Below are 25,130 nucleotides of genomic sequence, written 5' to 3'. Positions count from 1 at the left end.
GCTCTGATGACACGCCTACCGGTTGGCTCACCGCGACGCTGGTTGGCCGGCAAAGGGCTCGCTGACTCCACCTCCGATGACGAGTCGACATGCCACACCTTGTTCTGGTGGCCCCGCCCCCTTCTTCCTCGGCTTGACCGCATGGCTTATGGCGGCGTGGTGCCAGTAAACAGCCCAATGCAACGGCGGCGAACGCTGCTGGCAAACGAAGTACTGGGGCCTATCTTATTTGATTAATGCAACGCAGATTCAACTATTGGGAACAGATCCTTAACTGAAACACATAATAATGAAATAACTACAGAGAGGTCCTATGGTTCGCTACGTGTTGTACATGGACTAACTAGGGTGCAATCTTTAACAAGCCAATTGATGGGGATATTTACAGGGGAACATTTATAAGGGAAACATTTACTAAAATTTTCCAGTGAAGGTTCTAAAAACCGTAACTATATATATATATATACATATATATACATATATATATATATATATATATATATATATATATATATATATATATATATATATATATATATTGTTACGGAACCCAACGTCGGCCTATGGTTCCCCTTTGAGAGGGGATTAGTCCCCTCGTTTGTGACTGACCGACGTGGTCCCTGGAGCTGCACCACGACCTCCGGAAAGGCCGGTGCACAGCCCCGTTCGTACCGCGGACAGATGTTACTTGATTGCCGAGCGGTGTTTAGCAACCGCAGCATGAACTGTTACCAAGACTAACCTCAGCCTGAAACGTTGGCCAAAATCGTGCCACAGGTGTCCAATGAGGGAAAAGACAACAACGACGGATGTAGAGGAAAGAAAGGCAAAGGGTAGGAAATACAAATATGATTTATTTACTATTTACACAATTGAAAGCAACCAAGGAGGAGGAAGAATAATAAAATAAAAACAGAAGCAGAAGAAGCGGACACAGTGAAAATGCTAGCTTATCTAAACAGGCTTAACTTATACCCCAAGGACAAGACAAAGACAGACTACAAGCACACTTACACGGGAGATGATGACAGGAATGGCAGGAGGTGGATGGCTGGAGGGAGAGGAAGGCACGGAGCTGGCTGGAGCTTGACCCCGCACGGGACGTCGGGCTGGACCTCGACGGCCACCGATGCCCCCGATCCTGGTTCCCGCGGGGTAACGGGTCGGACCTGCCTGGTGGAGCCAACGCTGCCTGGTGGAGTCAAAGCTGCGTGGTACTGCTCCTGCTTGCTCTCAGGACTCTCTCTCAACTCTTGCTCTCAGGACTCTCTCTTGCGCGTCTGGACTCATCTGAGGTGGGGGCGTCTCCCCCGGGTTATATAGGCCACCCCCTTGAACCTTCGCGAACCTACTCGACGGTTCTCCCCACGCCCTCTCAAAGCCAAACCCCTCGTTCTGGGTTGGTCGGCAAGGGCTGGCTCACTCCTCCCCTCTATGACGAGGTGGAGACACGCCTTTCTTCTCCGAGCCGACCGCGTGCTCAATGGAGGCAAATGCAGTTGGTAATTGAGGAAAGGGGAATCCAATGGAGGTTCTGGGGAAATTGAAAGGGGATACTACCTATTTGAATTCGGTGCAATGGAGTATTAATTAATGGAAGACAAAGCCTTAACCTAATACACAGAATAAGGAAATAACTACCAACAAGGAGGAAATCTATGATTGGCTAACGTGATTGTATATGACCTAACTAAGGGACGCCCTTTGACCTTTATACACAACTGGAGGAAGGAGGGTGATATTTTTACAACAATAAAAAAAACACAATTCTCATTTCCACAACTATATATATATATATATATATATATATATATATATATATATATATATATATATATATATATACATATATATATATATATATATATATATATATATATATATATATATATATATATATATGTATATATATATGTATATATATATATATATATATATACTGTATATATATATATAGATAGATAGATAGATAGATAGATAGATATATATATAGATATATAGATATATATATATATATATTGTTATGCTTGTGGGGGGTAGGCAATGATTACCTTAGAGCCAGGTATAATTGTATAGATTACCATGCTCTGTATTGTCGCGATGAAGAAGCAGAACCCCCATGTACCAAAAGTAGGGAATCCGTTTAGACTGTATGTCGTGTAAGTGTATAAGTGTCCCCATGAGAGTGGTGCGATTATATTAACTAGTTAGGGATTATGGCTAATGAATCCCCTGTATGTAATTGCCTCTGATATTTCCCCTCTGTTTCTTATGACAATGGAGCACACACACAAAGCCAGGAAATAGCGCATTGAAAGACACTAAATAAAAGCTAACCGGAAACAGGACTTTGAGCACCACCGATGATACCACTGACGGGTGATAACATCAAGCAGGCAGGTTCGAGAGGCCATGTCCCAGAGAGCAGTGATTGGTGAGATTTGTCAAGCAACGAAGAGAGGGACTGGCTGATAGGAGCAGGCACAGGCAGCGTCGGATGATGTCAGAGCCTTGAGTAAAAAAAGAACGCTCTTCCCGACATTTTCTCTCTTGCGGTGGGACAGTCTCAACAAATGGTCGAAGGTTATGAGCTCTTGGCTGTGGGGTTTGGTGGCAAACGGTCGTGTTCCGACATTTTCCCTCCTCTTGCGTTGGGACACCATCTTGTGTTGGAACATTGGTGCTGTGCAGTTACAGTTTTTAGTGCTCTTGCGCTAGACACGTTGGACGTTTCGACGATCATGAGGAGGAGCGAACTGCGGCCCGAGGCCTGCGGTTTCCCGCGCACGGACCTTCGGACAGAGGCCTGCATTTCCCGCGAGCGAACTGTGCACGGAGGCCTGTGCTGTTTCCGCCAAGGACGCGGGGGTTTTAATGATTCCCGAGGGGGTTCAGGAGACGCTCAGAGCTAAGTACCTAAAAACAAACACACTATATTTCACCTTTATTTTCCCCTTTGTGTGTATACGGGTCCGTATGGGAGCGCCACATTTAGGAATCTCATTTTATCGTGCATTCCTTATTCACCAGCATTTCTTCAATAAAGCCGGTATTTTTGTACATTTTAAGTCCGTGTCGGTTGGCATTAATTATCACAGGTTTGAAGACGTCCGGTGGGACCCGTGAAGGTAAGAGCTTCGCCCTCCCCCCCACCCCCCGTCGCATATTAACCCCACTATATTTTGACTGAACGCCTCGGAGTGTTAAGCTCGATAGGCAATCCGTCCGAGACCGGTCTTTATCGGTACGGACACGACAATATTGTTACGGAACCCGACGTCGGCCTCGGTTCCCGTTATCGAGGGGGGATTAAGCCCCTCGTCTGTTACTGACCGACGTGGTCCCGGGGGTATGACGCCACGCCCGGTCGGCGCTGGGTAGGGTTTTAGGCCCACAAGTCCTATGACCTAAATACCAGCGCTTCCCGGTACGCGAAGGAACACCCCCCGCTCACGGCCGCAGCGTAATGGATGTTGCGCTGAGCGAAGCGAACTGTGGCGTGAGCCGTTTACCAAGACTAGACCCGATTCGTTAAACATTGGCCAAATCGTGCCACCGGTATTCAATGGGGAAAAGACAAAGACGACGGATGTGAAGAAGAAGAAGAATACAAAAAGGGTTTGAAATACGACTATAATTTATTACTACTATTTACAAGACCAAAGAAACCAAGGGGAAGGAAGGATATTAAAATAATGCAGAAAGAGGGACGGACCAGAAGGACACAGTGAAACTCTAGCTTAACTAAACAGGCTTAACTTATACCCCATGACAAGACAAAAGACAGACTACAAGCACACTTACACGGGGGATGATGACAGGAATGGCAGGAGGTGGATGGCTGGAGGGAGAGGAAGGCACGGAGCTGGTTGGAGCTTGACCCCGCACGGGACGTCGGGCTGGACCTCGACGGCCACCGATGCCACCGATCCTGGTTCCCGCGGGGTAACGGGTCGGAGCTGCCTGGTGGAGCAAACGCTGCCTGGTGGAGTCAAAGCTGCATGGTACTGCTCCTGCTTGCTCTCAGGACTCTCTCTCAACTCTTGCTCTCAGGACTCTCTCCGTGCTTGCTCTCAGGGCTCCTTGGACTCTCTCTCGCGCGTCTGGACTCATCTCTGGTGGCTGCGTCTCCCGCGGGTTATATATAGCCCCACCCTTGAACCTTTTCGAACCTCCCCGATCGCTCTTCCTCCGCCCTCTCAAGCCAAACCCCTCGTGCTTGGTTGGTCGGCAAGGGCTGGCTCACTCCTCCCCTCTATGACGAGGTGGAGACACGCCTTTCTTCTCCGAGCCGACCGCGTGCTCAATGGAGGCAAATGCAGTTGGTAATTGACAAAATGGGGGATGTGCAGGGAATCTACCTTGTTTGAATTCGGTGCAATGCAGTGTTAACTAGTGGAAAACAGAGCCTTAACCTAATACACAGAATAAGGAAATAACTACCAACCAGGAGGAAATCTATGATTTGGCTACGCGATGGTATATGACCTAACTAAGGGACGCCCTTTGAACTTTATACACAACAACTGGAGGAAGGAGGGTGGTCTTTACAATTCATTACACAATAAAAAAAAAAACACAATTCTCATATCCACAACAATATATATATTCTTTTTCGTCATAGTTTACATTAACGTCTCTTCTCCTTGATCACATATTGCTGGATATATAATGTACATACATATTTTTGTGGGGGTAGGTGATGAAATCCCATAGTGAAGTTAGGATTGTATAAATTAGCATGGACCGTGGGCATGTCGGAGACATTTCTATGTATTTAAGCATGGAAACTGTGGGCTTAAGATCGATTATGTGTCTTCACACGGGGGGTGGAGCTTGTGTTATCTATATTGGGGTTAAGATTAGTTTCCTGGTATGTGATTGCCCCCTGTGTTTTTTCCCTACGTTTTTATAACAAGGCCGACCATAAAACTCTCGTTACACCAACAACAACAACAATAACTGACATGCATACTGACAGAACCCGAGCAGAGCCGATCGACAAGTAAGCCCACCCACATGAACACAATAGGAAAAAGGCCCCGCCCAGTAGAGGCGGAGAATCGGTGGGCGGTCAAAAGGGCTGTGAGGCCCCGCCCCCGAAGTGCATGATTGGACAATGTGACATCAGTAGGTAGGGAAGGTTCGAGAGCTCGGAGGGGCAAGAAGCACGGCTCTCTCTCTCTTTCTCTCTCTCTCTCTCTCTCTCTCTCTCTCGGACTGGCTTTTGTCTCGGTCGGCTGCGGCTGTCTCATGTCTGATCGTGAGGAGAACTTTGTGGAGCTCTGTGAACCTTTGCAACGTTGGAGGAGTGGGTGTTGTTGATGGTGGTGCTATTTGGAGACAGAGGATGTTGCAAGCAAGGCGAAGGAGGATCCTGTCTGCTTGCCTCACGCCGGTGGCTGCTACGGGCGCGACTCCGCACCATCTTGTGCGCTTCCCGCATGATGACTCAGAGTTCCAACCACCACCAGGCTCCGAGAGGCCATTTGAAACACAAAGCTGAGTGCCGGCCGGCTTAAAACATTTATTTTTATTTCATCTTTCCCCTTGTCTGTTTCCGTGTCTGAGTGGAGACGTCTCACGGTAGGATTTATTTTACCTCAACCTTTATTTTGCCATGCTTGACTTTCATTAAATTTATTATCGTGGTGTAGCGCGGTGCTATGCGCGCGACTTGTCTTGCCAATAAGGGAAGCAACAACGATGTAAACACAAGCGTCTTTATTCAAAGGGTCAAACTATAGCACTGCCGTGCTCGGGGCTGTGTGCCCCGTGTATATCCCGAGGCCACGCCTACCCCTCGGGCGTGGCCGACACCCTCCTGGTGCGCGGAATGATGTCATCGCGCCAGCGAGCCATCGTGTCCGCCACACGCGCCCCCCCAGAATTCCCGCGCACCTGAAGGGTCAGTTTACGGGGCAAACGGATGACCCGGCCGAAGCGCCCTCTGGCGGCTGGCGGTGTCTGGGATGCCGGGATGCCACCGGCTGCCCCTGGGATGGGTGCGGGGCCGGGGGGCGGCATGCCGGCGGGGTTGGGCGGTGCCGGGGGGTGGCCCCGACGCGGGGGCTGAGCCACTGGCGGGGGGTGGTCCATGTCGAGGTGGGCCGGTTTGAGGCGGTCCACGGAAACGCAGTCAGGAGTACCGCCGATGTCCAGGGTGAAGTGCTTCGCCCTGGTCTCCAGCACGCGGAAGGGCCCGTCGTACGGGGGCCGCAGCGGTGTCCGGTGGGCGTCGTGTCGGACGAACACGTACTCCGCCGTGCGAAGCTCCGGGGCGACGTGCGTTGGCGGGTGCCCGTGGTGTGCCGTCGGCACCGGGGCGAACCTCTGGGCGGTCTCCTGCAGCGCAGAGCGCTGCTGCGCCGCGGACCATGGTGCCGTGGAGTCGGGGAGGAACTCGCCCGGCACCCGCAGCGGTTGTCCGAAGACCAACTCCGCCGCGGATGCGCGCAGGTCGTCCTTGGGCGCCGTCCGGAGGCCCAGCAGGACCCAGGGGAGCCTGTCGACCCAGCCGCCGTCGCGGAGGGTGGCCCGGAGCACGGCCTTTAAGGAGCGGTGGAACCGCTCGCACAGGCCGTTGGCCTGGGGGTGATAGGCCGTGGTACGGTGCAGCTGGACCCCGCACAACCACCCCCCAGAGCTCTGAGGTGAACTGGGGGCGCGGTCGGGCGAGATGTCCGAGGGGGCGCCGAACCGGGCAACCCAGGTGGCGATGAACGCCTGCGCGACGTCCGCCGCCGTCGTCGCCGCCAAAGGCACGGCCTCCGGCCACCGGGTGGTGCGGTCCACCATGGTGAGGATGTGGGTGAAACCCCGCGAGGGGGGCAGAGGTCCCACCAAGTCCACGTGAACGTGGTTGAACCGACGTTCGGGCACCGTAAACGGGGCCAACGGGGCCTGGGTGTGGCGGTGCACCTTCGCGCGCTGGCGCGCGAGGCACATCCTGGTCCAATCGCGGACGACCTTCCGGAGGCCATGCCAGACGAACTTGTCGGCGACCAGCCTCTGGGAGGCCTTCGTGCCCGGGTGGGACAGGCCGTGGATGGCGTCAAAAACCCGGCGCTGCCAGCCCGCGGGCACGATGGGGCGAGGCCGCCCGAGGGAGACGTCACACAAGAGGGCCGTGCCCGCGCCGTCGAACGGCACCTCGGTGACACGGAGGCCCATGACGGCAGTCCGCAAGGCCTGGACGTCGGGGTCGGTGGTCTGGTCCGCCACCATCCGGGCATAGTCGATGCCGAGGTGGACCGCGTGGTCGACGGACCGGGAAAGGCAATCCGCCACAGGGTTGTCCTTCCCCGCGATGTGCCGGATGTCCGTTGTGTACTCGGACACGGCCGCGAGGTGACGTTGCTGCCGGGCCGACCACGGCTCGGCGACCTTGGCCATCGCGAAGACCAGGGGCTTGTGGTCGACGAAGGCCGTGAACGCACGGCCCTCGAGCAGATGGCGAAAGTGCCTGACCGCCAGGTGAAGCCCGAGCAACTCGTGGTCGAAGGTACTGTACCGGCGTTTGTGCGGGCGGAGCTGCCGGCTGAAAAACGCCAGCGGTTGCCAAGCTCCGCGCACCCATTGCTCGTGCACCGCGCCCACCGCGTAGTCCGACGCGTCGGTGGTGAGGGTGATCGGTGCATCGGGCACCGGGTGCGCGAGCATGGTGGCGTTAACCAGGGCGAGCTTCGCGCCCGCGAACGCCGCGTCCATCTGTTCGGTCCAAGCGACGTCACCTTTGCCCGGCTTCCCCCGGAGGGCTTCGTGCAGGGGGTGCAGGAGCTGGGCGATGCGGGGCAGGAAACAGTGGTAAAAGTTTACCATGCCCAGGAACCCCTGGTGCCCCTTGATCGTGTGGGGGCGCGGAAACCCCTTGACCGCCTCCACCTTTGCTGGTAAGGGGATGGCCCCGTGCCTGGTGACGCGGTGCCCCAAAAAGTCGATCTCGGCGACGCAGAACCGGCACTTGGCGGGGTTCCCGATCAGGCCGTGCTGGCCCAGGCGTTCGAAGAGCGTGCGTAGATGGCGGAGGTGCTCTTCCCGGGACGCGCTTGCGACGAGGATGTCGTCCAGGTAGACATAGACGAAATCCAGGTCGCACAAGACGCTGTCCATCAGACGTTGGAACGCCTGAGCCGCATTCTTCAAACCCAAGGCCATCCGAAGGAATTCAAAGAGGCCGAATGGCGTAATGACGGCCGTCTTCGGGATGTCCTCCGGCCTGACGGGGACCTGGTGGTAGCCGCGTATGAGGTCCACCTTCGAAAAGCAGGACATGTTCGCCAACCGGGCGGATAAGTCCTGGATGTGGGGGACCGGGTAACGGTCGGGGGTGGTGGCATTGTTGAGGCGGCAGTAGTCCCCGCACGGCCGCCATCCCCCGCCAGGCTTCGGCACGATGTGTAGCGGCGATGCCCAAGCACTCTTGGAGCGCCGCACTATGCCCAGCCCCTCCAGCGTAGCGAACTCCGCTCTCGCCACCGCGAGCTTCGTTGGTTCGAGGCGGCGGGCCCGGGCGTACACCGGTGGCCCGACGGTGGGTATGTGATGTTCCACACCGTGCTTTACGGCCACCGCCGAGGTGGGCCGCGTGAGGGCCGGGAACTTGGCGAGGAGGTGGGTGAACTCGTCCGCTGCCGGAAGCGTACAAACTAACCTCGCCGGGACCGAACCGCTCAGCAAGCCGCTTGGCGAGCCGCTCGGTGAGCCGCTCAGTGAGCCGCTCAACGAGCTGCTCAGCGCGCAAGCAAGCGAGCTGAACATTTCAGCCTGGACAAGGCGTCTGTTCTTCACATCTACCAACAACCCGTTTGCACAGAGGAAGTCCGCACCGAGCAATGCCATGGGGACACTAGCGGTTACGAACGTCCACGTGAAGCGTTGCCCTCCGAACCGCAGGGAGAGGCAGCGCTTCCCGAATGTGCGTATGGGTGTTCCGTTCGCGGCAAGCAACGCGGGGCCCCGGCCCGCGGTTCGCTTGTCGGACGTAGAGGCAGGGATAACGTTCACCTGTGCACCAGTGTCGCATAGGAAGCGGCGCCCGGACAAGGTGTCCGTTATAAAAAGAAGGCTGCCGGAATGGCCGACGCTCAGGGCCGCTACCGAGCGCCGGCTTGGCAGTTTCCCGACTTGCCGAAGGAGCACGGCGGGCGACAATTCCTCGCCTTGTGGCCAAGCCTGGTGTGGAAATGGCACCAGGTTTGCGACGAAGGCGGAGGCCGCGGTTTTCGCAGTGGTGGTGGGCGGGGCGTGGCGGCGCGCGGTGTGCATCAGCCTCGAGATCCACGAGGTGTGGTGCATCAGCATCAGCGTCAGCCCCGGGATCCGCGACGGCCGCACCGAAGCTCGCCTGCGTGTCACGCGAAAAACTTGTCGGTCTCGACGGCCAGCACGCGGGGTTCCTTTATGTTGGAACCGGCCAACGCGAGGCGTACCTGGGTCGGCAGCTGGCGTAAAAAGAGCGCCCGGAATAAAAAATCCGGTGCTTTGTCCCCCAGTAGCGACAGCATGTGGTCCATTCGGACCGATGGTCGCGTGTCGGGGAGGTCCAGGAGACGGTCGGCCCGTTCGTCCTCTGTGAGGCCGAACGTGGCGATGAGGCGACGCTTGAGCGCCCCGTACCTGTGGTCGGCCGATGGGTTCCGCAGGAGGGACATGACTCGGCGGCCGTGCCGGGCCCGAGGGTGGCGATGACATGGAAATAGCGCGTCTCGTCCGCCGTTATGCCACGAAGCCGAAACTGGGCTTCTGCCTGCATAAAACATATCTCCGCCTGAGCTTCCCAAAACTCGGGGAGTTTCACCGCGACCGCGTTGCTGCTCGTCATGGCGCGTTCTGTAGTTCAGCGTCGGCTGAACTAGTCGAGGTCACCAATGTAGCGCGGTGCTATGCGCGCGACTTGTCTTGCCAATAAGTGAAGCAACAACGATGTAAACACAAGCGTCTTTATTCAAAGGGTCAAACTATAGCACTGCCGTGCTCGGGGCTGTGTGCCCCATGTATATCCCGAGGCCACGCCTACCCCTCGGGCGTGGCCGACACCCTCCTGGTGCGCGGAATGATGTCATCGCGCCAGCGAGCCATCGTGTCCGCCACAGTGGCATTTTTTATTTGTCGTGTTTCTGTGTTTGTGGGTTCACGTACAAGTTCCGTGAGCTCCATGCAGGTAAGCACTTTGGTTCCTTCACCCACGCTCGATGGACCAACCGCCAGTTTCGGGAATTTGCTTCGGCAGTAAGATCGATCAGCTATCAGTCATCCAGCGGTGTTGACTGCCGGGCTGACAGGACAATATGCATATATTTGGGGTTGTTAAGCTAGTTTTGTACTTAGCAGTATTTCTTCAGTGAGACAGCTCAGTAGACCACAATTTTCATTCTTGTTGACCCCAGTCTTGTCGTTCTTTAGTTTTACAGGGCAACTTGTGCCTTGTGTTTTATGAATTCCGCATTGTTTTTAATTTCGTTATTTTTGAAACTTTGTGCAAGGTTGCATGGGATTTTCAGGGATGACCCTATGGGAAATGAAAATTCAGCACTAACCCCTCGGTGCAACGCGGCTTCAAAGGAGGCCTTGTCGTTTTTCTCCGGGCACTGTACCATGTCAGAGCAGTTGGTGTCTCAGCCAGACGTTCGGGATTAGAGAGCGAGCCACGGGCTCCGATGAAAAGCCACTCGTTGATGGGACAGACGTCATGGCTGCCGTATTGATGATGACACTGTCCACGCGGGTGGATAAGGCCTGCCAAAGACTCGGTTGGTTTACTTGGACATTGCCCTGTCTCGTCCCAGCTTGGGTAGTCAACTTCAAGTGATGTTATTTACACACAGTGATACTTTCTTCTGGAACGTACTGTGCGCTTGAAAAAAAAAGAAAAAGGGATACACTGTAACCATTTATGGCCTTGCTGGACCATACTGTCATGTTTTTTTTTGCCATAAAATGAAACAAAAATATAAATTTCCATACAGTGACATATTTTCTGGGAGATGCTCTGAACCTGAAAATTATTTTTGGGACGTACGTACAGTACTGTAATCCTATTTTGCGTTACTGGACAACACTGCAGAGTGTTTGTTATGTAAGATGGCAAGTAATCCATTATTAAGTTTTTGTCACACACACACACACACACACACACACACACACACACACACACACACACACACACACACACACACACACACACACACACACACGCTCCATTTTGTTGAAGATTTCCTGGGGTGCTGCCAGACGAGGCCTCGTGTTTACATGATTAAACATTTCCAGCCTTCTCAAACCACTTAGTTTGCTTTACTGAAGTTACCATATCATCACGAAACTGTTCCACGTTAGTAACTTTCAAGTGTTCAACTGTGTGTTCCCTGCGCAATGGTTCCCCAACACGTGACTGTTTGTCCGTGTTTTACGTACCATTTTTCCGTACCAAATGTCCGTACCATTTTTAGTGCTTAGTATGACTCGGCCAGGGTCGGATACAAACCGCCGACCTCACACACTCAGACTCGACGCTCCAACCATAATGCCCCCAAATGTGGTTTAAAAAAAAAAAATCCCAAACAATAAAATGTTTCCGCCCGGTTTCGAACCGGGGACCTTTCGCGTGTTAGGCGAACGTGATAACCACTACACTACGGAAACTTGGATGCCAAACTTTCTCGCTACTTTACCTACAATGACAGCTCCCTAACAGCTGGGACAGCTGGTGGTCGAGGAGACAGCTGGATTTGAACCTATTGGCTTGTGTACCCATCTGACTTTTTATTGGGATGCGTACAATCGAACTCTGTCATTAAGTTCTGTTTTTCACGAATATCCAAAATTAGTATTCACAATATTCATATTCTTCAACACACCAAAATGTGCAGGGCATTCACGATATGAAACTCTATAGTTACCTTCAAACCACCAGGTACTAGAAACAGGATCCTTTTGTTTCCTGGGGTATCTGTCCCACCATGGAACTGGCTGTGCGGGGCACGACCCACACCCGGCTCGAATCATTTCGGGAAATTAATCAGTAGAAAATGCGATTATTTAATTCCCACGGTACTTAGCGGCGTCTCGGTCACAGAGAGATGCACAATCATTTGCAGAAAGTCTGTGTTGCACTGAGGTGCATGAGCATGCACCTCATGCGGCTGGTTAAACATTTTGTAAAAAAAACAGCTAAACAATGGCGAACAGTCGAGTCGAATTGTTTGTTCATGTATTTCCGGCACGTTATTCTGCTTTGCACCGACAATTCACTTCGTTTGTTGTGCTTCTGTGATCTGTGAGCCAAGGGTCATGGATCCCCCCCCCCCCTCAATTCCCTCCACTGCCCCCCACTCCCCCTACCCCCACCCCCATGCCATGTGTTCAAGTCAGTTTGGCCATTGTTAGAGGCTTTCTTTGTTTGCGAAGAAGCTTTACCTCCCACTATCTCGTTCTTTACTAACAGCTGCTTTGGCTCAAAATATACTTGCACCCCTTCTTCTTTTTTATCACCGGCAGTACCTTTCTTCTTTAAATAGAAAGGATAACAACAAAATGGTTGTCCTTACGGACAATTGTTAGAAACCGCTATTGTTCACTCACTAGGTCACAAGTGTTTTTGTTGTTTTATTTATGTTTTGGTAAAGGAATGTGGGTGGGGGGGGGGGGGGGGAGGGTATTTAGGTAGGGTGGTTTGGGGAAGAGTTGCGGTCGAGGTGGGGGTGTTTGAATGTATATTCCAAGTAAAAAAAACATTCATAAACAACAATACAATAAATATATCGGCTGGTCTCCCTTTTAGATCAAATTATGTAAATATCAAGACCCAATCACATCTCTCACCTAATCTGTTATCCCCAGGTAGCTTTCAGTTCTCTATAATTAACTCCCTGCTCTTCTATCCAAAGAAAGATACATAATGCAGCAACGAAAAGCAACACAAGGTAAGCCCTTTGCTGTATATCTATAAATAATAAAATTGTGTGTGTGTGTGTCAGTGTGTCTCCTCCATAACTCCAAAACCATGAAACCTGGCGGCCCGAAACTTTGCATGCATACCAAGGAAACTCCAAGGGATCTGTGCATGAATGAAAAGTTGGTGTTTGGTTCAATTTAAACCCCTTTTGAAGATAATGAACTCATCTCATAATGAAAAAACAAAAACAGGCTTATCTTTGGTCAGCCCGCTCTCCCTCGCAGGGGTCTTAATCCACTTGGCCTGTTCAAAAATGCTTTGCCTTGGGAACACAATATACTCTCATGGACTCATTGAACTATATAATTGAAATCTGTCTTCAGATGTGAGGATGGGAGCATCTGCACTAATTAAGTGTTGAAATCTGCAGTGAAATCTGAAAATTTAAGAAATTAATGATTCTTATAATTCAACGTACTTACTTATTTACTTTAAGCAAGGCTGTTATCCCTCCTTCTCCATATTTACAAATTACCAAAGCATTAAATTTAACTTTTTCTACTGTTCAGAGAATTGTATTGAGTGAAAAAAGATTAAGGAATGTGCCTAAAGTGTAACTTCATCGCGCTCATCATCGAATGCCTGATCTTCACTATACAACAACAACACAACATGCATTTTAAAGGCCATTTTCCCTGCTAGAGCGGGGGTTAGCCTTGCGGTCCCCATGACAATCTTCTCCATTTTGCCCTATTTTCTGCATCTCTCCTTGTTAACCCCCTTGCCCGCATTTCTTCTTCCACCATCTTCAGCCAAGTCTTTCTCGGTCTTCCCCATCTTCTACTTCCTTCTACATTCATTTCCATCACTCTTCTCAACCAGTCACTTTCATCCTTCCTCAACATATGACCAAACCATCTCAACCTGTTCCTCTTCACAGCATCAATCACAGGCTCTATTCCCATCATCTTTCGCAATTCATCATTTGTCTTCCTCTCTCTCAACGATACTCCGCACATCCGTCGAACCATTCGCATTTCCACCCTTTCCAACCTTCGTTGCTGCTCTACATTTATTACCCATGTCTCGCTCCCATAAATCATAACACTTCTCACACATGCAGCATACACCTTTCCCTTCAGCTTCAACGACACTCCCCTCATCATCAGCACGCCACTCAATTCCCGAAACTTCTTCCATGCACATCTCACTCGAGCAACCGTTGCCGAGTCTGATCCACCTTCTCCATTCAGCATGTCTCCGAGGTAGCAAAATGTTTTCACACCTTCCAGCTTCACGCCGTCTCCAAGATCCAACTCAACATTTCCTCCATCTGCAGCTCCCTCTGTGCACACCTTACATTTGAATGTAGCTGCCACACTGGTTAATGACCCTCTCAGACCACTACATTTTTGATGAACCCACTCAGCGCACATTGTACACTGAATGGAGTTCACTCCGACACCCTTCCTACACACAGCACAGGGCCACTTCCCAGTTCTTTCCACCTCACCACATGCTTTACCACTTGCCATCACCTTCGTCTTTCCGATATTCACCTTCAGACCTTTTGTCTCCATATATTCCTTCCACGTGTTCATCTTTTCCTTCAGTCCATCCATACTTTCCGCAATCAACACCAGATCATCTGCATACAACAACTCCCACGGGAAACCCTCCTTTACGTTCTGAGCCAGCACCTCCATCACAGCTACAAATAGTAGTGGACTTAGTACCGACCCCTGATGCACTCCCACCTTCACCTCAAACTCACCACTGTTCCCGTCCTTCGTCCTTACAGCTGTGCGTGCTCTTTTGTACATTGCCATCACTACTCTGATCAACCATTCCTCCACTCCTAACTTCCTCAATGCCCATGTCAATACTTTGCGTGGAACCCGATCGAATGCTTTCTCCAGATCAACAAACCCAAGAAACAACTTCTTCCTCTTCTCCATGTACTTCTCCTGCAACTGCCTCACAATGAAAAGCGCGTCTGTCGTTCCTCTTCCTGGCATAAATCCAAACTGCATTTCGTCGATCTTCACTTTCTTCCTTATCCTCCTCTCCAACACCCTTTCCAATACCTTCATTCCATGCTCCAATAACTTTATCGCTCGGTACGAGCCACACTCCAGAGGGTCACCTTTCCCCTTGTATAGAGGGACGAGGGTACTCAGTTCCCAAACCACTGGAATGCGGCCTTCTTTCACCACCAGATTACAGATCTCTGTCATTCTCTTCACACCCCAACTTCCTGCTGCCTTCAACATATCTCCCACAACTCCCGTCGGCCCTCCCGCTTTTCTACCCTTCATTGCTTTTATCGCTTCCTCAACTTCCTTCTCAGTTATCTTCTCTGCCGGTCCTAAAACTGGGTTACTCTATGTTGCCATCCCATTCATTCTCTGTATTCAACAGCATTTCCATATATACACAAAGAATTAAGTTAAGCACCCCCCCCCCCCCGTTTTTTTACAACCTCGCACATTACAAGTTTGTTGTCGTCAAAACAGTGTAATATACCCATGATATTGCTATATTTTCTGGAGAAGTGATATTATGGTCACATAAAAACATAACAATCATGCCGTTTTCAATATTTTATTCTGAATAATTGAAGGTGAAATTTTTTGGGAATTTTAGGCATATTTTCACCTCGATTTAAGTATGGAGCGATAGGTCCATCACGGACAGTGTGGATGACGTTTATGTTTTCTAACGTACAGTCATTGTTCTGAGAAGACCTCTAGCGATCTTTGCGTCAATAACGTGTGTAGGACCCACGTGATCGGATCACTGACTCAACCAATCACTTTTTTACACTTTGATCACTCAATTTCATCAATGGATAATTGCTAATGTCATACCAATCATTATTTGATCTCACATACCTTAGAATATATGCCAATGTATACATATACACAAAGAATATATATTAGGGGGTGCTTACCTTAATTCGTTGTGTAGGGGTGCTTAACTTAATTCTTTGTGTATATCTTTTCCATCTTCCTTTAATTCCATCTGGGTCGACAACGATTTGTCCCACTTCATCCTTCAAGCAGCTCACCCCCATCACACCTCTCTTTCGCTATCTGCTTTGCAATCCTGAATACTGCTTTCTGACCCTCTTCTGAATCCAAGCGTTCTCCGAACATTTTCCTACATGCCTCCTGCGCCTTTGCTACCTCTTTCTTTGCAGCCTTCCTGGCTGCCTTATAACTTTCATGCTCTGCTGTTTCTGCTCCCGTACCCTTCACCTTCTGCCACTCCTTGAACTTCTTCCTCTTCTCGTCAATCCTCTTTCCAACTTCATCATCCCACCACCATGTTTCCGAGTGCCTCGGTGGTCCTTTTGTCCATCCACATACCTCACCAACGGCTCCCAACAGACTAGCTTTCATTGACATCCAACCACTTTCAAGCTCAACCACATCATCCTCGACCCTACTCAGCCTCTCTTTTAATGCCTCCCTTACTGTCACCTCTTTCAACCTCCACACCTTCATTCTCGGTTGGTACTTCACCCGCCGAGCTCTCCTCGCACCTTTCACCCTTACGTCGCAGACAACCAAGTGGTGATGTGAAACAGCCTCCTCCCCCGGGATCACCTTTGTGTCTCGGAGGTGCCCTCTATCTCGCCTACGCACCATCAGGTAGTCAACGGTTGTCGTCGACCCACCTGACGTGTATGTAACAAGCTTATTATCCTCTTTCTGGAACTGAGTATTACAAATCAGCTCCATCAGCAAACTCCAAAATCCTTTCACCTTCTCCATTTCTCACACCATATCCGTAACCCCCATGAACTCCGTCAAAACCATCCATACTCCTTCCCACATGTCCATTTAGGTCTCCTCCTACCACAACAACTTCCTCATCTTTCACGTTTTCCATCAGCTTCTCTATCGCACACCAGAACTTGTCCTTCTCTTCATCGCTCCGACCAACCTGCGGAGCATATCCCGAGATGACGTTCACCAAGAGCTTTCCAATCATCATTTTCACCATCATCAACCTATCTGCATACAACAACTCTTCTCTATTCATAATGTCATAATGTGACACACATTACAGTCATAATGTGACACTCTAGTCACACTCACCACACTGTCTACAAACTCCTCAGAAAACAGGACACCAACACCATTCACGCCCTCCAGGCACCCTTGCCACACAAACTTGTATTTCTGTCCCTGCCTACCCTTCACCATTCTCACACCACTTCCCTTCCATCTCGTCTCTTGCACACAACATATGTCCACTCTTCTTCTGACCAATACTTCCACCACTTCTCCTGATCTCCCTGTCATTGTCCCTACATTCCATGTCCCAAACCTCAGAAACCGATCTCCACTTCGGGCTGTACCCTGCCCACATGTAGTTGTAATTGTCATGGTTCTCTTTTTGAGGCAATGTTTTTTTATGGCCGGATGCCCTTCCTGACGCCAACCCTCTTTGTCGCCTCCTACGACACGCAGGGATACGGCGTACCTATTCTTATCCAGGGTACACACTGGGAAACGTTTAAAACATGGAAATCCTGGGGGGGGGGGGGGGGGGGGATCACCGCTGCGGTTTAAACATATTTAAACAAAACCATGAAAACAATCCGGGAAAAGTCTCTAAGTGAGAACGTGGATTTGAGAAAGCAGGAGCAGAGGTGAAAGAACAAACGAGAATATATGGGGCGGGGCACAAGTCGAGACGAGGAGGCCGCACGAGACACCAGGCGCCAGGCCGCACGAGGCGCGGACAAAGAAACGACTAATTACACACAAATTTGCAACAACTACAAAACCAAAACCAAATAGAAACACACAATAACACATACACAACAAAATACGCAGCGGAAATTTGACAAAGAAACGAACGGGAAAACACTCAAACTTTGATGCCGTGGAGAGATCAAAGCAAGCCCCGTCGCTGATCTTCACTATATACATCGCTAATCGCCTGCAAGGCCAACCATTCCTATCAACCATTTTGTTTGACTGCTTAAGAGACTTGGCGAGCGCTCTAGAAGCTGCTTGGTAATGGAACACATCCCTGTTTACCATACTCTTATCTTTCCATTTGCTTTGTGTTTTGCCTTAAATATTTGTAATGACTCTGTCACTCAACTTTCAGTGCTCTATTCAATGTTTGTAAGCCATGGCGATACAGTTGACATCGGTGTAATTGACATTTCTTATCGCAACGGTTGGTATTTTTGAAAATAAATTACAAAGTTACATTCAAGACAATTTTCAGGTGATAAAGTAAACAAAGTACAAATATAAACATGTGTTCCATTGTCTTTTTAAAATCTGACAAAAGTTTATAATGGAACATTTGCCTGGGAGAGTTCCAGTTCCATATAGGGTGACAGCTGCAATTCAAGTCGCATCCCTCAAAGAAAGCCCATGTTCTAATTTATATATACTGTATCTGTATTCTGTATGTCTATTGGGTACCGACTGTTTGAACGTCGATTGCATCCTGTCTATTAATTATGTACGTCTATTAATTATGTACTGTTGGAATATACCTTTCAACCCTTTAGACTTATGAGACCCCATAGATCTTTGAAGACCCTGTAAGTTCTCCAAGCTTGACTTTTTGTGTGATTAATGTTAGATCTTTCACGAGCCTCGATCTTGTATTCCCCCCCCCAAAAAAAAAAGACTTAAGACCCAAAAGACCCTGAAGCGATGTGTGGTGAGGCGTCACTCTCCCCCCTCCTTCCCTGCTACCCTTACCTCGCTTCCTTCCTCCTTCCTCCTTTCTCATGCTCCCCTCCCTCCTTTCTCGAGGACCCCCCCCCCCTCTTCTGTTTCCCTTCCCCCTCCTCGCTGCCTCCCCCCTTCTCTCTCCCAACTCCCCCTTCCCCACTCTCCCTGCCCTCCTCTCCATCCTCCCTCCTCACTCTCCCCCCTTCCTCTCTCCCCCCTCCTCACCCCCCTCTTCTTCTCTCTCTCTCTCTCTCTCTCTCTCTCTCTCTCTCTATATATATATATATATATTTATATATATATACAGTATATATATATACAGTATATATATATATATATATATATATATATATATATATACACACACAGACTTGGCATTTAATATGGAATATTTTTTTTTCTTGACTTGGTTTACTTTCTGAACTCAGTATATCAATCTGGTGAGTTTATTTTACCCTTCGGTGATGTCTTTGTTGAAAGAACCATGTCACTGATTGTCTTTCGCAGCAAGAAGTCAATAACAGGATTATATCACAGGTGGCGTGACAAAATGTAAGGACAGGTACATTTGATGATTGGCTTCACAATCAGGTATATAAGGGTTGTTGCGTTCTGTATTAGTGGAAAACAACTGCTGCACGTCTACAAAAGTTATTGCCGCTTCCTCTGGAGATGGTCCGTTAACTTGACAATGCTGTTTGTCATGGAGTGGTGGCTTTACGAAATTGTGGCATGAAACAGCGTGCTATTGCTCGGCAGTATGGCATCACTCAAGGTCAGGTGTCAAAGACCCTGAAACGAAATGCTCAGAGGGGTGTCCCTACTCCAATACCGAGGCCAGGACGTCCACGCAGAACCACAAGGAGAGATGATCGCCAGCTGCACCGGTTAGTCTGCAATGGCCGTACCAAGTCAGCTAATCGGCTTAGGGCTGAGTGGCAGCAACTGACAAATGTGCCTGTATCCAGAAGGCTAGTCAACCAATGACTGGATCAAGCAGGCTATCGTGCCAGGCGTCCCCTGAGAAAGCCATGCCTGACCAGAGAACACAGCCAGCGCTGATTGCAGTGGGCCAGAGAGCACTCACTGTCAATGGCAGCCAGGACACTGGAATCACGTGACCTTCAGTGACGAGTCTAGATTTCTGGTCTATCGTCAAGACGGCCGCGTCCGAGTGCGCAGACAAGTGCATGAAGCCCACAACGAAGATTGTATAGTGCCAAGAGTCCAAGCTGGAGGTGGTGGGGTGACCGTTTGGGCTGCTTTTCATGCAGGGAGCAATACTGACCTGGTTGTTCTGAATGGAAACCTGAACCAGTTCAAGTACAGGGTCATTCTGGAAGAAACATTGCTTCCATTTGCTCGTGCAGCCTTTCGAGGAAACTTTGTTTTCCAAGATGACAATGCACGGCCTCATCGTGCTCGCATGATCCAACACTTTCTTGCTGACCGTGGTGTAGAGCATATGGAGTGGCCTGCCATGTCCCCGGATATGAATCCGATAGAGAACTTGTGGGCAGAATTAACGCGTCAAATCGACAACTTGGACCAGCAGCCTACCTCTGTGCGTGAATTGCAGCAGACTATTGTCACTGCATGGCAAGCGATTCCTGTCCAAACCTTGGCACATCTCGTGAACAGCATGCCTCGATGTGTATGTGTTCTCCTGAATGCTCGTGGGGGTTACACGAAGTACTGAACTGTAATTTTACTGTGCGTAATCCCAGTCATAATTTAGCTTTTGTTTTTGTTGAAAAGAAATTTGGCTAATGTGCAAAATAAAGAGATACTTCTGGAAAACGTACAGAAGTTTAACACAGTACTGTCCGTGAATTGAGTTCGATATCAGTTTACATCACTTTCAAGGATCAATTTATTTGCTTCGAAATGTCAAATGTGGTTTTCGTTTCTTTTAAAGGTCACATTAACAAAATCTAGAATAATTTCAACATAATTCCAATGAACTTTTGGTTCTGAGTCATCTTGAAAAGTAAGTTCACCCCTACAAAAAAAATATTCCATATTAAATGCCAAGTCTGTATATATATTGTTGCGGATCTCAGCGCCAGCCTTTTCCCCTTACCAAGGGGGGATTAGTCCCCTTGTCTTTGACTGACCGACGGGACCCGAGGCCTATGACCTCCTTTCCAGGCAGCGTTAAATAGGGTTGTAGGACCAGATTCGCTATTACCTAAGCACTAACGCTACCCTGAAACGAGGAGACAAGCCTCGCCCGAATCACGGGTGTAGGTGGATACGCCGAGCGGTAGCGAACCCGTGACCCGAGCCGTTATCAAGGACTAGATCTCGATCCGAGCGGTTCTTAATCGTGCCACGCTTACCCAATGGAGGAAATCACAGAAACGGTCGAATTTGGAAGAAAGGAATAACACGATTTATTTACACTTTGTACAATAATCAGAAGAAGAAAACACAGTGCAGCCTTAAGTACAGTCTTAACTTATTCCCTGGCCAAATGGGCCCGTTCACACTCAGACACACTCACACGGGGTTTGCAGCTGAACAGGTCGATGGTCCAGGGATGGCGTCCAGGCAGCTCGCTCTCCGGTCCCCAACTCGCACCGCGAAGTAGATGAATGCAGCGGCCAGGAGCTCTCCACGTGTCGTTGGCGCGCACGGGATTATTACAGGGCGAACGGTAGGGCTGGCTTTGGCAGTTACACTTGCGGCTGCGGCCGCGTACGTAATAAGCGAACAGTTCAATATGCGTTCACAATGCGCTCCTCAATTCCCCGAAACTGTCGTGTGCACGCCGGTCCTCTCAATACAGTTCTCACAAGCGCCACTCCCTTCTCAACTGAGGTTCAACACCGCGCATCCCTTCTCCACTCAGGTCAGTCCTCTACAATGCGCGATTGCTTTCAGTCCTCCTTGCAAGTCCTCACACGAGTGCTCCGGATCAGTTCTCTCCAACAAGACCTTCGTAAGCGCCTCTCCCTTCTCAACTCCGTATGCATGCGAGTCCCTTTCAAGGGCTTTGTGCGCTGGCTTATATAGCCTTGCCCAGCGAACCCTCTGGAACTTACTAGACGCTCTTTACCACGCCCTATCAAGCCATGCCCTCTCAGCCCTGGTTGGCTGGTGCCCTTACCGTCATCGCCTCTGACGCGCTGCTTGACGCGGCCACACCTCGACCCTCGCGCTCCTCCCTCTTTTTAGGCCGACCTTGTGTTACTGGACTTGTTTCGGGCCAACAAAGGGCAGCGAACGCTGCTGGCCGCCAAAGCGTAACAAACTTGAGGGATGCCAAATGGGGCGCGGGATCAATTATGCCCATCGATGAAAATGAAGGGTGGCCGCAAAATGAAAAGGACCTCAGCTCATTTCTTTACACAATGCAGATATCACTAGTGAAATGGCCTACTCTTACACATACTATGACATAACTAATTCTAAGTGGGCCGACGTGTTGCTTGTGGACTAAATATTGGGGGCAAACCTTTAACCTTTAATGATGTCATATGTACACTCTCAAAACCACAACAACATATAAATAAATAAATAAATATATATATATATATATATATATATATATATATATATATATATATATATATATATATATATATATATATATATATATATATATACAGTCACGTGAAAAAGTAAGTACACCCCATGTAAAGTTTTGACTTTTTCAACATATTTCAACATACAGCTATTTGATCTTCATTTCAACAATATTGATAGATAAAGGTGATATAATATAACAAATATCATGAATCATTTACATTTTGTAGTCCATTGTATAATTTAAATCAACATAAATGCAAATTTCGCATGTGGAAAAAGTAAGTACACCCCTACATTTATCACTACTTCAAATACCTAAAATTAGGAATCAGGTGCACCAGCTCACATGCAAATGATTATTACATCGTCAGAGAGGATCTTGGAGGAACCTGTCTTATTTAAACCTCAGACATTTAGTTTGGTTTGCTCTTTGTTGTTGAAGTGTGCGCCATCACCATGCCTAGATCAAAAGAGCTCTCTGAGGCCTTCAGAAAGAAGGTTATAGATGACTACGAGTCTGGGAAGGGATTTAAAAAGATCTCCAAACAATTTGAAATCAATCATTCGACTGTCCGGAAGATCATCTGCAAGTGGAGAAGATTCCAAACAACTGCCAACTTGTTCAGGCCAGGCCGCCCCAGCAAGTTCAGCCCGAGAGCAGACCGCAAGATGCTGAAAGAAGTCTCTAAGAACCCCAGAATGTCATCACGGGACCTACAGGTAGCTCTTGCCACTGTTGATGTCAAAGTGCACGAGTTTACCATAAGAAAGAGGCTGCACAAATTTGATCTACATGGGAGGTGTGCCAGGAGGAAACCTTTTGCTGTCCAAAAAGAACATCAGGGCAAGACTAAAGTTTGCCAATGAACACCGAGGCAAAGACCAGCACTTCTGGAACAATGTGCTCTGGACAGATGAGTCAAAGGTAGAGCTATTTGGCCACAGTACCAGAAGACATGTTTGGCGAAAACCAAAGACAGCATTTGACCACAAGAACCTGATGCCAACTGCAAAGCATGGTGGTGGAAATATTATGGTTTGGGGCAGCTTTGCTGCATCAGGGCCTGGGCAGCTCACCATCATAGTATCCACTATGAATTCTTCATTGTACCAGAGGGTGCTTGAGGATAATGTGAGGCCATCTGTCGGAGAAGTTGAAGCTCAACCGAAGGTGGACCTAGCAACATGACAATGACCCTAAACATACCAGTAAATCCACCAAGGAATGGTTGAAAAGAAAGAAATGGAGGCTTCTGGAATGACCAAGTCAAAGCCCGGATCTAAATCCCATCGAGATGTTGTGGGGGGATTTGAAACGAGCTGTGCATGCAAGAAACCCCTCAAACATCACACAGCTGAAAGAATTCTGCATGGAAGAGTGGGCAAAAATTTATCCCAGTCGATGTCAGAGACTGGTAGACAGTTATAATAAATGCCTACTTGAGGTTGTTTCTGCCAAAGGGGGCAATACCACCTATTCGAGTCAAGGGTGTACTTACTTTTTCCACATGCGAAATTTGCATTTATGTTTATTTAAATTATACAATGGACTACAAAATGTAAATGCTTCATGATATTTGTTATATTATATCACCTTTATCTATCAATATTGTTGAAATGAAGATCAAATAGCTGTATGTTGAAATATGTTGAAAAAGTCAAAACTTTACATGGGGTGTACTTACTTTTTCACGTGACTGTATATATATATATATATTTACAGTCACGTGAAAAAGTAAGTACACCCCATGTAAAGTTTTGACTTTTTCAACATATTTCAACATACAGTATTTCAACATATTGACAACATATTTGATTTTTGGAGGACTCAGATATACAACTTATACTTCCATTTGGTGAAGGTGGTTTTGGTGAGCATTTTATGATGTTGCAGAACTTTTTGATCACCGTAAACATACGAAAGAAAACGGATTATCTTCATTGGATCTTTTGTTGTGAAGTTAAGTGCGACTAAGACATATATCAAGACCGATTTGCAGTTGTCTACCTTGTGAACCAGCTGGTTCATCCATGGAAACAGAGCATTGTGGGTGATTATTTTTGTTGGAGGGGGTGCTGTGAATGGGTCAGGTTGGAAGAAGGAGTCGACCCTGGCCAGCTGTGCTCACAGTCACAATGTCATCTCTCACTGAGTGCCAGATCCCATCAAGCCTCCTTTGATGTCCATGCTAGGAGTGGCCTTGTTATCTCAGCCAACAAATAACCACAAATGCTTCGTTTCCATTGGAAGTTGAAACTTTTCTTTGCCGGAGCCAAACTGAGCCGAAACCAGGCTGTGTCGTTATTAACAGGGCCGAAGCCAGAGGCAAACTTTATTACATTACTCACTTATGCTACTTTGGAATAATTGAAATAATGGACCCGGTTTCCATTGGCATGATTCCCACCCAATTCCTGGTGTACCAGGCCACCACAATTGGCACTTTCACAATGTCTTTGGATATCTTTTGTGTGGACCAGGAAGAAGCTGCAGAGGGTATAGGTTTGTTGGATGTTACCAGCCAGTGCAGAGTGGGCAGATCGAGTTTATTTCATGACGTTTTGCACATCATGGAAAAAGAGGAAAGTCACTTTCATGTGCCAGTCACAGGTGATGACATTCTGTGTGGTTCTGATCTGATTCTGATCGAGAAGTCCATGCCGTGATGTTCTCGAGACGTAACCGTGATGACGTCATAACTTGTTAAAGCTTTGACAGTCGAAGTGTTAATGAAAGGTTGATCTGATCTGCATTGCTCTATTGATGGAGTGGTTTTCATCTGAGTGGGTCAAAATTCCCAGAATTGCCTTTTCCCTTCATATGTGCTGTTTGCTGGTGCCGAAGAAACTGAGTGAAGGATGTCCATACTGGAATGTGTATGTAACATCAGGGAACAGTCCTCTCTCATAGGCTATAGATTCAAGAGTAACATGACGGGCAACATTGCTCAAGCGGGGCAGCAAGCGTCTTGTAGATGAAGCCAGTTATA

At 48.9% G+C, this 25,130-nt stretch overlaps 1 protein-coding gene and 1 non-coding gene across 4 annotated transcripts in view; one reads left to right on the top strand and one right to left on the bottom strand.

Annotated features, from left to right (window-relative positions):
• LOC137426552 (ras-associating and dilute domain-containing protein) overlaps positions 1 to 25,130 on the top strand; it is a 147,185-nt gene that overhangs the window by 51,114 nt on the left and 70,941 nt on the right. The window lies entirely within an intron of this gene.
• Positions 11,568 to 11,640, bottom strand: TRNAV-AAC (transfer RNA valine (anticodon AAC)). The gene has a single exon. It is a non-coding gene; the product is annotated as a tRNA-Val (tRNA).

Source organism: Myxine glutinosa, chromosome 5, assembly GCF_964187855.1.
Source record: "Myxine glutinosa chromosome 5, kmMyxGlut1.1, whole genome shotgun sequence".
Classification (NCBI taxonomy): Eukaryota; Metazoa; Chordata; class Myxini; order Myxiniformes; family Myxinidae; genus Myxine; species Myxine glutinosa.
This window is presented reverse-complemented; position numbering and strand designations above follow the sequence as displayed.